General features: G+C 36.8%; 1 protein-coding gene across 2 annotated transcripts in view; it reads left to right on the top strand.

Moving 5' to 3' along the window:
* RTN3 (reticulon 3) overlaps window positions 1–14601 on the top strand; it is a 46759-nt gene that overhangs the window by 24767 nt on the left and 7391 nt on the right. The gene's annotated exons all lie outside the window — the stretch shown is intronic.

Below are 14601 nucleotides of genomic sequence, written 5' to 3'. Positions count from 1 at the left end.
ATTTCAGTAATATGATTCTCTGGCTCTCGTATATTTTAGGTTTCTTAATGAGTTGTTATCATTCTTACAGTAGCTCTTGAGTGATGAGGCCTATAGGACAAGAACTCATGTCTAATTCTGGCAAGTTCCTCCTTTAGTGTGACCTTACGCAACTAGCCTAACTGGTTTGGCATCTTCCTTTTTTAATATGGTAATAATTATTTTGCCCTGCTTTATAGTGTTATAATAAATAAAGTTCCATGTAAATACTAATTATTAGTCATTCTCAGCTGAGGGCTGTGGAAGTTTTGGTTATTTGTCACTGACCAAATTCTGTGATTAGTGGATATTTTTAGATGATAATTAAGTAAGACCAGTATAATTAGACCAAGAGACTGACAGATCTTTCTTTGCAGGTTTCAAAATTAAAAATTTTTTTAATTGTCTTTTTTATGAATAAATCTTTTAAAATATAAACTATTTCAGTAAAATAACCAGTCTCTAATTCTCTAGGAATATCTTCCTTCTAAAGTAAAACCAGTTCTGTAATTATGTTCAGCCTAAAGTTGTTGGAGGAAATGAGCAAAAGAAACAAAAAAATTCGTAGTATTTTATTTTTCTTTTGCTATTTTACAGTATATTGTATACAAGTTCCTAATAAAGCCGAATTTCATTCCCTTTATGATGGTATTTTAGTTAGTCCAGTAGATATGGTATGATCTATGGTTTGATAATCATTTGGGAAAAAATTATATCCCTGCCTCATACGCCTAATTGAGCGAAGACAGTTTTTGAATGCTAGTCTCCACGTTGGCAAGAATGCGAGGAAATAGGCAGGGATATAGTTTGGTGATAGGTGTGTAAGTTGTTACAACTCTTGGAAGGCAGTTTGGCGATGTGTAACAAAGGCCTAGAAATGACCTAGTAATTTATTGAAATGTACGTAATTTATTCATTTTAACATCTGTGTAGTACTTCATATTATTACTTATGTCATTTCTCTTTAGCTTAGGATTTGGGTTATTTTTCAGTTTTTGTTGACATCCTTGTATTTAATCTGTTTTTACACATATGCACCTATTTCTCGAGAGTCAGTGTGCCACTCCTTATCAATTTCACTTATAGGTATGTGCGTTAGTTTTCTAATTGCTGTCAATTTGCTGTCAAAGTTGTACTTTCTGCTGTTGTGTGAAAGTATACATAATTTATTAATAAAAACTTCATTTATAGAATACCTAGCAGAGTCTTTGCTATATGACGAATGCTTAAAGTAGGAGAAAAAAAGAAAACAAGGTTTTCGGAATAATCCCTGTTTTAGTATCATTAAAAGTGAATCTATGTATCTACAGACAATGAATCTGAAGCAAATTTTTAAAAACAATATCACCGTGGTTTTTCTTGAAGTATGGCCAAGTAGGCTTTTACTGGCCCTGACCTTTCTACATATAATTATATACCCTGGATTAGAGAGAGAGAAAAAAAAAAGACTTGAAGGCACTGGAAAATGAATGAAAGCAGGCAGATTCTGAGAAAGGGGTGACACCTAAGAGACAGCATGGAGTTAGTTTTCCATTGTTATGCTTTTAGCCAGAGGACAGGCTGAAGTTATTACGTTGCAGATTGGCTAAAACTTCCATAGAAAACTTACTAGAGGACAGAATTCAAGTCATCTACACCCATTCAGCCACTGGAAAGTGAGAAGAGGAATCCTAGAAAGAAGAGAGCGGAAGACAACAAGCAGCCCAGCTAAAGATAAAAGAATTGACTCTAAGATGTTGTCCAAGAGACAAAAGTTGGCAGTTTGGGTCCAGCCAAATTTAATTGCATACTGAAACAAAGATCAGTATTCTCCAAGGAATATAACAGAGTCCAAAGGCTATACACCATTATATATAACTGCTCAGTGAATTAAAGGAAAATATACTTGCATTGAATGAAAAGAAAGGAAATCTCAATTGAGAAATGGAAGCAAAAGAGCCAAGTGGAAATTTTTAAGACTGTAAAATATAGCAGCAGAAATTAAAATTCACCAAGTAGTCTTAACAGTAAATAGAGATGATAAAGGAAAGAGTTCATGAACTTGATGTTAGATGAACCAAAACTATCCAATTTGAAGAACAGAAAAGATAGTACTGAGTTTCAAGGACCTTTGGGACACTTATAAGACCTAAGTGACATGGTTGGAATCCTAGAAGAAGAAAATGAGAGACTGGAGGAGAACATATTTGAAGATAAAATGGCAAAATATTTCTCAAATTTTATGAAAAATCACATATACTGATTAAAGAAGCTTAGCAAACACCTACTAAGATAGGGACAAAGAAGCCCATACCTTGGCACATGTTACAGGGATCCCCAAGACCACCCCCAGGCTCAGTGATTTGCTAGAAGGACTCACAGGATTCAGAAGTTGATATATTCACAGTTAACAGTTTATTACAGCAAAAGGACACATTATAACTGGCAAAGGGGAAAGGCACATGGGATAAAGTCCAGGAGAAACCAGGTACAAGCTTTTAGGTGTCCAGGGGAATCACACAGGAGATGTCCTTAATTCTTCTATCAGTGATATGTGACAGCATGTACAAAGTGTTGCCAACCAGGGAATCTCGCTCAGTCCTTGCTGTCCAGGATAGCATGCAGTGCCCACGTGACTGACCTCAGCTACTCACACCCCAACCTCCCACAGCAAAAATAAGTGTTCACCATAAGTCATATTGTTAGGGTCCACTTACCCGGTCATAGTACAGCATGGCCCAGCACCTCAGGCATGCAAAAACACATGTCAGCCAGAACACTCCAAGAGCTTAAAGTTCATTTCACAGGAGCCTGCCAAGGGCTAGTCCTGAAGACAGACCTTTCTTCAGCATGCGCAGTGTTTAAGCAACCCAGGCCTGCAGAGTTAACCCTTTCCAGCACAGAATTTCATAGTCAAATTGCAGAAACCAGAGAGAAAGAGAAAATCTTGAAAGCTAGAGAAAAATGACACAAAGAATGACAATTAGAACTTCTTACCAGAAACCACAGGTGCCAGAAGACAGTGAAATACAACATTTTTTAAAGTGCCAAACAGGAAAAAATGTCAGCCCAGATTTTTCTATTCAGCAAAAATGCCCACCAAGAATTAAGGCAAAATAAAGACATTTGTAGATAAAAGAAAACTAAGAAAATTTGTCACCAAAAGACATACACTACAAGAAACACTAAAAGTTCTTTAGATTAAAAGGAATTGACACCAGATAGAAACTCAGACTTTCAGGAAGGAATGAAGAGTATCAGAAATAGTAAACATAGGGATATATATATAAAAGACATTTTTTCTCTTTTTTAAAGTAAATAGGACTGTCTAAAGGAGAAATTATATAGAAATTCTAATGTTTATTTCACATGACAATTTTTAACAGAAGAGTCAAGAGTGTGTGGACCTATACTGTAGCAAGGGTTTCTACATTTTTTATGAAGTGGTACAATATTTTAAGTAGACCGAAAGTCAAGGATGTATATTGTATTTCCTAAAATAACCACTAAAATAATAATCCAAAGACATAGATAAAAAGTCCAGATAAATTAAAATCTTCAAATAATCAAAAAGAAGTCATAAAATGGGAGACAGTGCAACCATCAATATGTTAGTGAACTAAACACTACAATAAGTAGAGTGGCAGACGGCAGAAAAATGCAAGACTTAACTATGGGCCGACTATAAAAAAATGTACTTTAAAGATACAGATAAGTTGAAAGTAAATGGATGGAAAAGCTATACCAAAAACATATATAAAAGTATGCCATTCAGAAGTAAGCATAAGAAGACAAAGATTATTATTGGGAATGAAAAACAAGATGTCATGGTAACAGCTGTCAGGAAGTCTCGACAGTCATAAATGTATATGTGCCTGATGATAGGTCTAAAATACACAAAGCAAGAATCGACAGAATTAAAGGGAAAAATAGACACTTCTGTAATCATAATTGGAGGTTTTAGTACCTTTCTCAGCACTCAATAGACCAACACACATACAAAGATTTCAACAACACAGTCAACCACTTTGACCTAGATGATAGTTATAGAGCACTGTACCCTACAATGGCAGAGTGCTCATTCTTTTCCAAGTGCACAAGGTTCAGATTCAGCAGTATAGACAATATACTAGGTCATAAAACAACTCAGTAAATTTCAAGGATTAAAATAATACAAAGTATATTCTAAGACCATAATGAAATTTAATTTTAAAACTATTGAAATAAGATACCCAGGAAAATTCCCAAGTATTTGGAAATTTAGCAAAGACACTTTTACATAATGAATAGCTTAACGAAGTCACAAGAAAAATTTTTTAATGTTTTAAACTGAATAACAATGAAAGAAACAGAGAATCCAGAAATCAACTACCGCAAATTTAGCAACTTAATACAACTTTATTATCTCACAGTTTTCATGAATCGGAAATCCAGGCACAGATTAGCTGGGTCCTCTGCTCAGGATCTCATCCAAGGCTCGGGGTTCCCTTCCAAGCTCACAGTTCCTAAAGGTTGCTACAGGATCTCATATAACATGTAAACACCAGAGTGACCATCCTATCATATTCACAGGTTCTGCTCACATTTGGGGGCAGGCGGAAGTATTACACAGTACATACACACCACAGGGCAAGAGTTTTGGGGGGCCACCTTAGCATAATGTCTACCACAATCCCTACTTCACACGATAGGCAAAAATTAATGTAAAATGGATCAGAGACCTGAACATAAAAACTAAAACCATAAAACTTTTAGAAGAAAGTATAGGAGAATAGCTTCATGACTTGTGGGTAGCCAAAGATTTCTTAGGTCACAGAATGCACTGGTCATAAAACTAAAAATCGATAAATAGATTTCACCAAAATTAAAACGTGCTCATTAAAAGACTGCTAAATAGGCAAGCCCTTGATTGGGAGAAAGTATTTACAAAACATGTATCTGATGGACTAGTATCTAAGAAATATTAAAAACTACATTTTGATAGAAAAATAGAAAAATCAAATATTGTCCTTATTTTGACAACTTGGATGGTATGTATTATTCAGTCTTTAAAAAGAAGGAAATCCTTTTATAACAATGTGAATAAACCTGGGACATTATGCTAAGTGAAAGAACCCTGACACACAAAGACAAATACTGTGTGATCTCACATGGGAATCTAAAACAGTCAAACAGAGAATGTGATGGTGCTTTCCAGGGGCTGGGAATGGGTAAAATGAGAGATGCTGGTCAAAGGGAACAAACTTTCAGTTACACGATGAATAAGTTCTGGAGACCTCATGTACAGCATAGTGATCATTGTTAATAACGAGGTAGAGTATATTTGAAATTTGTTGACAGTAGATCTCAAGTGTTCACACTATACACAGACATACACTCATAACTATATGAGATCATGTAGATACTAGCCTGATGTAATCATCTCACAATGTGTACATATATCAAAACATGTAGTACACCTTAAATATGTACAGTTTTTGTCAATCGGTTTAAAAAAACTTTTCACAAAATGGCAACACAATAAAAAAAAATGGGCAGAAAAGATTCTAACACTTCACAATAGAAGATATATAAATGACCAATGATCCAATGAAAATATATTCAATATCACAAGTGTTCATAATTAAAATCAAAATAAGATATCACTACACATCCACCTGAATGGCTGACATTAAAGACTGACACCACCTAATTTTGATGAGATTATGGAGCAACTGAAGCTCTCAAACTGTTGGAAAGAATGTAAAAATAGTACAGATACTTTGGAGAAAGATTGGTTGGTTTCTTAGAGAACTAACACATGCACCTACCCCATGATCTAGCAACTTCACTGTTGAGAAATGAAAACGTATTCATACAAAGTCTTGTATATATTCATAGCAGTTTTATTTATCAGTAGCTCAAAGCTGGAAACAGCCAGTCCACCAATAGGGGAATAGGTTACCCGTGGTATAGCTAGTTATCTTTTGATACTTGGAAAAGATTAGATGACTCTCAGAAATTATGCCAAGTGAAAGAAGCAATACAAAAATAATTCATACTGCGTGATTTCCATTTAAGTGAAATTCTAGAACAAGGAAACTTCTCTAGGGAAGAGAATCAGCAGTGGTTGCTTCTTGGGGTGTTGGCTGGGCAGGAAAATGAAACTTTTGGAATGATGGTTATGTTCACTAGCTCAATAGGATTACACAGGTGTATGCATGTGTTCAAACTCAGTGAATGTATTTTGTATTCAGAAAAACACTGAATAATATCTAATTTTAGTTAATGACATGCAAGGTGAAGTAGATTTCTTAAATGTACTTTGAAATACATTTAAAAAATTAAAATGGACCAATGGACAGATAAGAGGGACAGATTATAAATTAGTAAAACATTAATGAATAGTGATGATGGTTATGTAACAATGTAAATGTACTTAACATCACTGAACTGTTTACTCTAATGATTAAGATGGTAAATTTTATGTTACGTATATTTTACCAAAATAAAAATTAAAAAGACATTAAATGGTAAAATCTAAGTAGTGATTATGTGGGTGTTTATCCTGACCTCTGCAGCTTTGCTATATGTTGGGGGGAGATTAAATGTTAGGGAGAGAAAAGCTGTCCCACTTACTGATCAGTCCTCATTGTTTGCATGGGGAGACACTCACTAGAGCTGCCAGGAAAATGGAGAGAATAAGATCTCAAAGGTCAAGGGTATGTGTAGTTCATTTCTTTTGCTGTCAGCTTTTTTAGAAGAATTTCATGTCACATCATTATAGTCTGAAATTGTGTCATTTGTATTAACTTCACAGACTGTCAAAGAAGCATACAAATGCAAATGTATCATAATCATATGAGAAATGTCCTGTTGTAATCTGACTAGTAGGAAGATTGAATTATAAATGTGTACAAAGGGCATAAAATCACTTTAAATGTGTACAAAGGGCATAAAATCACTTTAAATGTGTACAAAGGGCATAAAATCACTTTAAATTCAATTGGGCTTTCGCAACTATTAGCAATTAACTCGTGTTTCATTTCATTTTAGATTGGATCTGATGTCTTCTGCAGCAATTCCATCAATTGCTAAGATGTTGAGTTCACATTTTCATATCTACCTAGCTATCTGTTGGGAAGGGGCAGTCAGTACCCTTTTGTTTTCTGTGCTTTATAAATCTGAAATTGAGGTCAAAAGGGATGTTAGGTTATTTTAGTGAATGAAAAACTATTTTTTCCCCACAGTATGAGAGAAATGCTAGTTTGAAAGGGGTTCCTACGAATTTCCTTGGCCTGCTGCCGGGTGTGTCCATGGCCAGAAGCATGTGCTTCGTTTCTCACAGTGACAGCTTTGTATTCTGTCAGAGCCATTCTGACCCTTCTGTGCCCTTTTGAGGGGACTGTTTTTGGTTAAGGGTAAATCTGTAGCAGAGCAGACTATTAACCCATTTTGGCAGCCACTAAATTTGGATCTGAGTTTATAAACATTAGCCAGTTTTTTTTGCAAAAGTGGCATCAGTTATTATGAACTATTAATGTAAAAGTAACCAAAGAAAAATAAACAGGACGTGGTTCCATAGTGTAGCGGTTAGCCCGTCTGCTTTACACGCAGAAGGTCTTGGGTTCGTGCCCCATTGGAGCCACTGTCCATGGTCTGTGGCCATGCCACTCTGAACAAGCCGGATGTCTGATCTCGGAAGCTAAGCAGGGTCGGGCCTGGTTAGTACTTGGATGGGAGACCACCTAGGAAGACGAGGTACTGTAGGCATAAATAATAATTTAAAAATCAGTGGGAAAATGTTTGCATATTTTTTTTTACATAAATAATTGTTCATATAAAAACCTAACTGCTGGTTTTCCCTTTATTAATGAACAATTTCCCTTTTGTGGTCATAAAGCCTGGCTCTTTTTTACTTATTTCAGCCACATTTAAACTTTCTTAGAGGTGTATCATATATTTACAAATTTTGAAAAACTAGTGCACAGAAGATAGAATGTGTTGTGCGAAACCTTGAGTTTGAAATTTTTTCTTTTTTTCTTTTTTTGTTTTAACCCCTAAGGCACCTGGTCTTCCTAGGTCATCTCCCATCCAAGTACTAACCAGGTCCAACCCTGCTTAGCTTCCAAGATCAGACGGGATTGGATGTGTTCAGGAGATTCTTTTTTTAGAGGGAGGGGATGTTATTAAAAGTGAAGTTAAAGCTGATTAACTACTAAACCTTGAAATTTTCTTGCACATCTGTTACTGTTCAGAATAAGCATTTTGAATAACCTTTCTTTTCTTCCTTTGAGGTGTGCGCTTGGGAAAGTAAATTACAGACAGTGACCTTTGGGAATATCTGAAGTTAGAATCAAACTCAGAGTTTTCCCCAAATTCAATTAAAAAAAAAAATGGGTTAAAAGTCAAGAAGGTTTGCTGCTATTCTCTCTTGAATTAGGAACTGGTGTCATTTTCCTTTGCCTCTAGATTACCATTGGATGTGTTAGTGCCCTCTGTTGATGTAAGACAGGTACTGCAGCTGGCATCCTTTATTATGTACAAGAGGGAGACATCCTCTAAAGCATTTAAAATAAAAGTAATATGGTCACATTTTAGAAGATTTGGAAAATAAAAGGAAGGAATCATAATTCTACCAGAAATATAAACATTTTCGATGAATACACAGATTCTTTGTCAGATGCTTTATCTGCCATTAGCAAAATAAAGATAACATAATTGATTTTACTTACATAAAGTTATAAAGAGACTCTGTTATGTATTGAAATGTATTCTCAGAAATAAAAGGCATAATTAGTACAGCACAGGACTTTAAACATATCGAAACACAACAATAGGTCTTTTGCAAAATTTCCATAGGAATTTTAGAACCAGTTTGTCCATTTCTACAACAAATACTAGATACTGGGATTCTGATAAAAATTGCATAAAATTATAGATAAATGTGAGGACAGTTAACATCTCAGCAATTTTTTATCCCCTCCCCCTCAACATCTTAGCAATTTTGTGTCTTTTAACCCATAAACACAATATAGTTTTCCAGTAATTTAGGTCTTTATTAGTTTCTCTCAGCAGTGTTTTATAGATTTCAGTGTACAAGTCTCATACAGCTTTGGCAGATTTATGCTTAAGTATTTCATATTTTTATGCTATTTTAAATGGTATTTTTAACTCAGTTTCTGTTTGGTTAATACTAATATATGGAAATATAATTGATTTCATACGTTGACCTTGTATCCTGCAACTTAGCTAAATTCACTTATTCTAGTAGCTTTCGTGTAGGTTATATCAGATTTTCTACATTGGCGATCGTGCCAGTGTTAAACCAATATTGCTCCCCCTCCCAAAAAAAAACCCACTTGGTCATGACGTAGTTTTTTTATATATTGTTGAGTTTGATTTGCTTCGTTTGTGTCAAGAATTTTTGCATCTATGTTCATGAGCAATAGTGGTCTGTAGTTTTCTTTTCCTATAATGTTTATGTCTAGTTTTGGAATCGAGGTAATACTGGCCTCCTAAAATGTATTGGAAAATATTACTTTCTCTTCATTTTTCTGGAAGAATTTGTGTAGAACTGGTATTATTTCTTATTTAATGTTTGGCAAAATTCCCTAGTGATGTCATCTGGACCTGGAGTTTTCTGTGTGGGAAGCATTTTATCTGTAAGTTTTATTTCTTTAATAAATATAGGACCTATTCTGTTTATCTCTCTTTCTTGAGTGAGCTTTGGTAGTTTGTGTCTTTGGAGGAATTTGTCTACTCCAGCTAAATTGTCTAATTTGTATTACGTTGCTGATAATATTTCCTTATTATCCTTTTAAGATCTGTAGTGATGTCACCTCTCATTCCTGCTATTGGCGATTTGTGTATTTCATTTTTTTCTTGATCAGTCTGCTAGAGTTTGATCTATTTTATTGTTATTCTCAAAGAACCAACTTTGGTTTCCTTGATTTTTCTTTATTTTTCTGTTATCCATTACATTGATTTCTGCTCTGATTTGTATTATTTCCTTTTTTTCCTTTTACTTGGGCTTCAAGTTGTTCTTTTTCTAGTTTTTAAAGATTGAAGCTGTGATTGCTGATTTCTCATCTTTTCTGATAGATTCATACTATGTACTGCTTTAGCTGGATCTCAAATATTGATTTTCTGTCAGTTCAAAATTCTTTCCAAGTTTTCTGTTGATTTAGATTTTGATTTTTGTTGTTTAGAAGTGTTTTTAGTTGAAAAATATTGGAGATTTTCCCAATATCTTTGTTATCATTTCTAATGTAGCTACTTTCTAGTCAGAAAACACATAAAAATGACTTAAATCCTTTTGAATTTATTAGGGCTGTTTCATGGCCCAGGATTTGGTTTAACTTGGTAGATATTCCACACGTTCTTGAAGAGAATGTGTATTCTGCTCTTGAGTTGGGGAGTGTTCTATAAATGTCAAGCTAGATTAATAGTGTTCAAGTCTTCTGCATCCTCTTTGGTTTTCTGCCTACTCATTCTACCAGATACTGATAGAGAGGTGTTGAAATCCCTGGCTATGATTCCATATTTGTCTGTTTTTTAACACTTACGAGATATAATCCACATATTCTACAAGTCATCCCTTTAAAGTGTACAGCTAAATGTTTGTCATCACCACTCTTCAATATTAGACCATTTTATTCCCCCCACAAAAAAGCAACCCCATACTTGTTAGTAGTCACCCCCCTTGTTTCACCAATACCACCACAGCCCTAAACAACCACTAATCTGCCTTCTACCTCTATATATTTACTTATTCTGGATTTTTTATATAAATGGAATCATATAATATGTGGTCTTTTGTAATTGGCTTCTTTCACTTAGCCTGACGTTTTCAAGTTGTATCCATGTGGTAGCATGTAACATCAGAAGTTCATTCCTTTTTATTACCGAATAATAATTCCATTGTATGGATATACTACATTTTATTTGTGCATTCATCAGTTGATGGACATTTGGATTATTTTCACTTCTTGGCTATTGTGAATAATGCCTCTACGAACAGTGGTGTACACAAGTTTTTGTGTTATATTTTTATTTTATTTTTCTTGGGCATTTGCCTAAGTGTGGAATTGCTGGATCATATAATAACTATATGTTTTAACTTTTTGAGGAGCTGTGCTTACAGCCATTTATTAATGTGCTTATTGGCCATTTATATATCTTTCTAGAAATGTCTCTTCAGGTCCTTTGTACATTTTTTATTTGGGCTAATTTTCTTTTTTATTTATTGAGTTATAATTCTTTATACATGTATATATATATATATTGGGGGGACACAAATACTTTATCAGATATATAATTTGCAAATTCTTACTCTATGAGTTTTCTTGTCACTTTCTTGGTACTGTTTACAGCACAGGGGTTTTTAATTTTGATATAGTCCAATTTATCTAGTTTTCTTTCATCGTTTGTGCTTTTGGTATCATATCTGACAAACCATTACCTAACCCAGGGTCACCAAGATACACTCCTATGGTTTCTTCCAGGAGTTTTAAGACACTTTCTCACTTTTCTTAAATAACCATTTCGTGTCTTTTCTCTCTCCATAAACCTTCTTTGCCCTGCTGCCCCCACCCCCATCCATGACCTCAGCTTTTTGTTGAGGAAATAGAAGCATTCAGAAAGAAACGCCTCTGCTTCCAATCTTCAGATCTCTGCACCCCCTTCACTGGTGACTCTGACGAGGGTCAGCCCCTCGCCTGGGCTCCGGCTCTCCCTCCCTCCCTCCCTCCCTCTTGTACTTCACTGCTTCTGACCCCATCTTCAGTCCCTTCCTGTTTGCGTCTGCACACAAGCATGCTTTAGTGTTTCCCGTCTTTCAAAAACCCTCCCTTGGCTCCAGATGTGTCTGCTTCCTTCACAGCTGAATTTCTTGGGCATTTTCTCTCACATTGCCTCCCACGTTCCACCATGAATTACTCTCTAGCTCCCTCCAGTTGCTCATGTTCCCGTGGCTCCCCTGAACAGCTTTGATCAGATCAGCAACTACCTCTCCATATTGCCGAGTTCAGGGTCACTATTTTCCTTATTCAGCCTCAGCAGAATTAGCCAGTTTGCACACCCTCCTCTGAGCTTCGTGATACCTCCCTCGTCCTCTCCTATTTCCTTTTGCCAGCTTCTCTGCTTGACTCAGTTCCAAATATTGGAGTGCCTCCAAATTAAGAGCTGGACCTTCTTCCCTATGAGTACTAGGTGACCGCATCCATTTCAGTGACTTCTAAATATTTGTGTGCTGGTGACCTCCACGTGTGTACCTCCAGTTCACACGTGTTCTGTGTGCTCCGCACTGGTGTCTCTAACTGCCTTTTTAATAATGGTTATCTCTAGACAGCCATCCCCAAAATTAGCATGCTCTGTTCTCCACTTCTCATCTCAATAAGTGACGACACAGCCACCCATCTGCTCAGGCCCCAAATCTAGGGCTCATCCACATTCCATCACCTTCCACATCCAGTCCATCATCAAGTTCTGCCTGTTCTACCTCAGAAATGGAGCTCAAATCTGTCCCCTCTTCCCCATCCTTACTGCCCCACCCTAATCTAAGTGACCATTGTCTCTTGCTTCAACCGCCATGTTAGCCTCCTGTTAGTCTCTGGCCCCATCTCAGTTCATCTTCTCTAAGTGCAGTAAAAGTGTTCCTCTTATTAAAATACGATATTCCCCTGTTTGACGTTCTTCAGTGACGTCCCATTTCCCCTGAGGGAAAATCCAGGCTCCTTGCTTTGCTCTCTAACGTGCTCGGTGATCCAGCGCCTCCAGTCCCTCTGCCCTCACCGCAGGCCACGCCCCCTCATCACTGCCTACCGTCCACACCGGACCTCGGGCTTATGCGTGTGGTGTACTGCCGCCTCCAAGGGGCACCGTTCACCCGTGTTATCGTTGTAGCTCTGAGTATTATGACAGTTTTCCAGCAGATGGCAGTAAAGTTCGTGAGGACAGGATGGCTTTTTCTGATTTGCACGAGGTAGGTTTACATTCAGGCTAGTGTCTTCATCCCTTTTCCTTTCCCTGATACATCAGTCTTTTTCTCTCCGGGCCCTAGCCTTATCCTCTAAGCTTTTCTTTCTTTCTCTTTCTGCCTTTCAAATATTCCAAACTTAAAGAATGACAAGCATAGGACAGCAGAACTCCCATAAAACCTTCGCTCCAGTTCACCAGTTCGGAACATTTGGTCACTTTTTCTTTATCCCTCCTTCCCTCCCTCTCTATATAGATGGCGTGTTTCTTCCTGAACCATTTAAGAGCTGGTCACAGACATTCTGCCCCTTCACCCCTAAATACTTTGGAGTGTGTTTCTTTCTGACGAGAATTTTTTTGTTTTGCGTAACCACAGTATACCTACCAGATTTAGGGAATTTAACATTGATACAGTACTTTTATCAATTACATCGTCCACATTCAAATTTTGCCAGTTGTCCCAATGATGTCTTTCATAACTCTTTTTCCCCCCTTATCCAGTGTCCAGTCTGTGATCATGCTTTGCATTGATGTGTGGTCAAGTCTCCTTACTCACTTTTAACCTGATAAAAAGTTCTTTAGTTTTTCTTCGTCTTTCACACCATTGATATTTTTTGAAAAATGTAGGCCGCTTGTGTCGTCGACTATTTCTCAGTCTGGGTTTCTCTTGGTGTTTTCTCATTAGGTTCAGGTTATATGTTTTTGGCAAGAATATCACAGAAGCGATGTTGTATCCTTCTCAGGAGGCACGTCATGTTGGTTTATCCCATTCCTAAGCATTCTGTGTTGAAACTGTTCTTGGTCCTCTAAGCAGTCTGTGTTGAAACCGTTCATGTAGCTCTGTGAACTGAGACATATACATCCTTGGACTCTGTGGGGATGGCTCTCGTGAGTAGGCAGCATTCTGTTCGGCTTTTCCATTCAGTCACGTGGCCTAAGCTGCTTACTGGTTTCCTCTGTCCTTTTCCACATCACTGTCTAGGACTCTCGGCTTCCCATCAGTGATCACGACACCTCTTCTTTCTCCTAGTAAGTCCTAGCCGCAGTGTCGGGACCAGTGATTACGCCTCAGTACAATCAGCATATCTCTAGTGTTTTCTTAGTTTCAAGTTAGGTTGCTTGGCTCTAGCAAAGTTAGGCTTCAGGGGAGAGTATTGTAGTTGAATACAGGGAAGAACTAGGTGCCAGTGGGTCAGCTGGAGTCAGATTCAAGTTCATTTTACCCTCAATCACAGTCTTCCAGGCTAACCATATTTCGATTATAGTTAAAATTGGAGTGTTTACTGTGTGTCATTTACAGTGCAAGCATTCTACATACATTAGCCTTATATATTCCTTGAAACAGCTCAGGAAATAGATGTCACTTTCTTCATTTTACAGGTTAGGAAACAAAGGTTTAGAAAGGTGAATTAGGGGAATGTAGCTAAAAATTACCAGGACTCATGCTTAGGTTTCTCCAACTCCAAAGCCCTTGCTCTTCCTTGTGAGCTGAATAGCACAGAAGGAACCACAGGAGAGGTTTTGAGATCTCTTCAGATAGAACTTACACTTTTCCAGTTTGGATGTCCCCAACCATAAGACCCACCTACCTGGGACAGTCTTCATTTATATTTATTTCCTACCTGTTACTAATAGTGTCCCCACTCA

The sequence above is a fragment of the Pteropus medius genome, unplaced genomic scaffold (assembly GCF_902729225.1).
Source record: "Pteropus medius unplaced genomic scaffold, Ma_sr-lr_union100, whole genome shotgun sequence".
Classification (NCBI taxonomy): domain Eukaryota; kingdom Metazoa; phylum Chordata; class Mammalia; order Chiroptera; family Pteropodidae; genus Pteropus; species Pteropus medius.
This window is presented reverse-complemented; position numbering and strand designations above follow the sequence as displayed.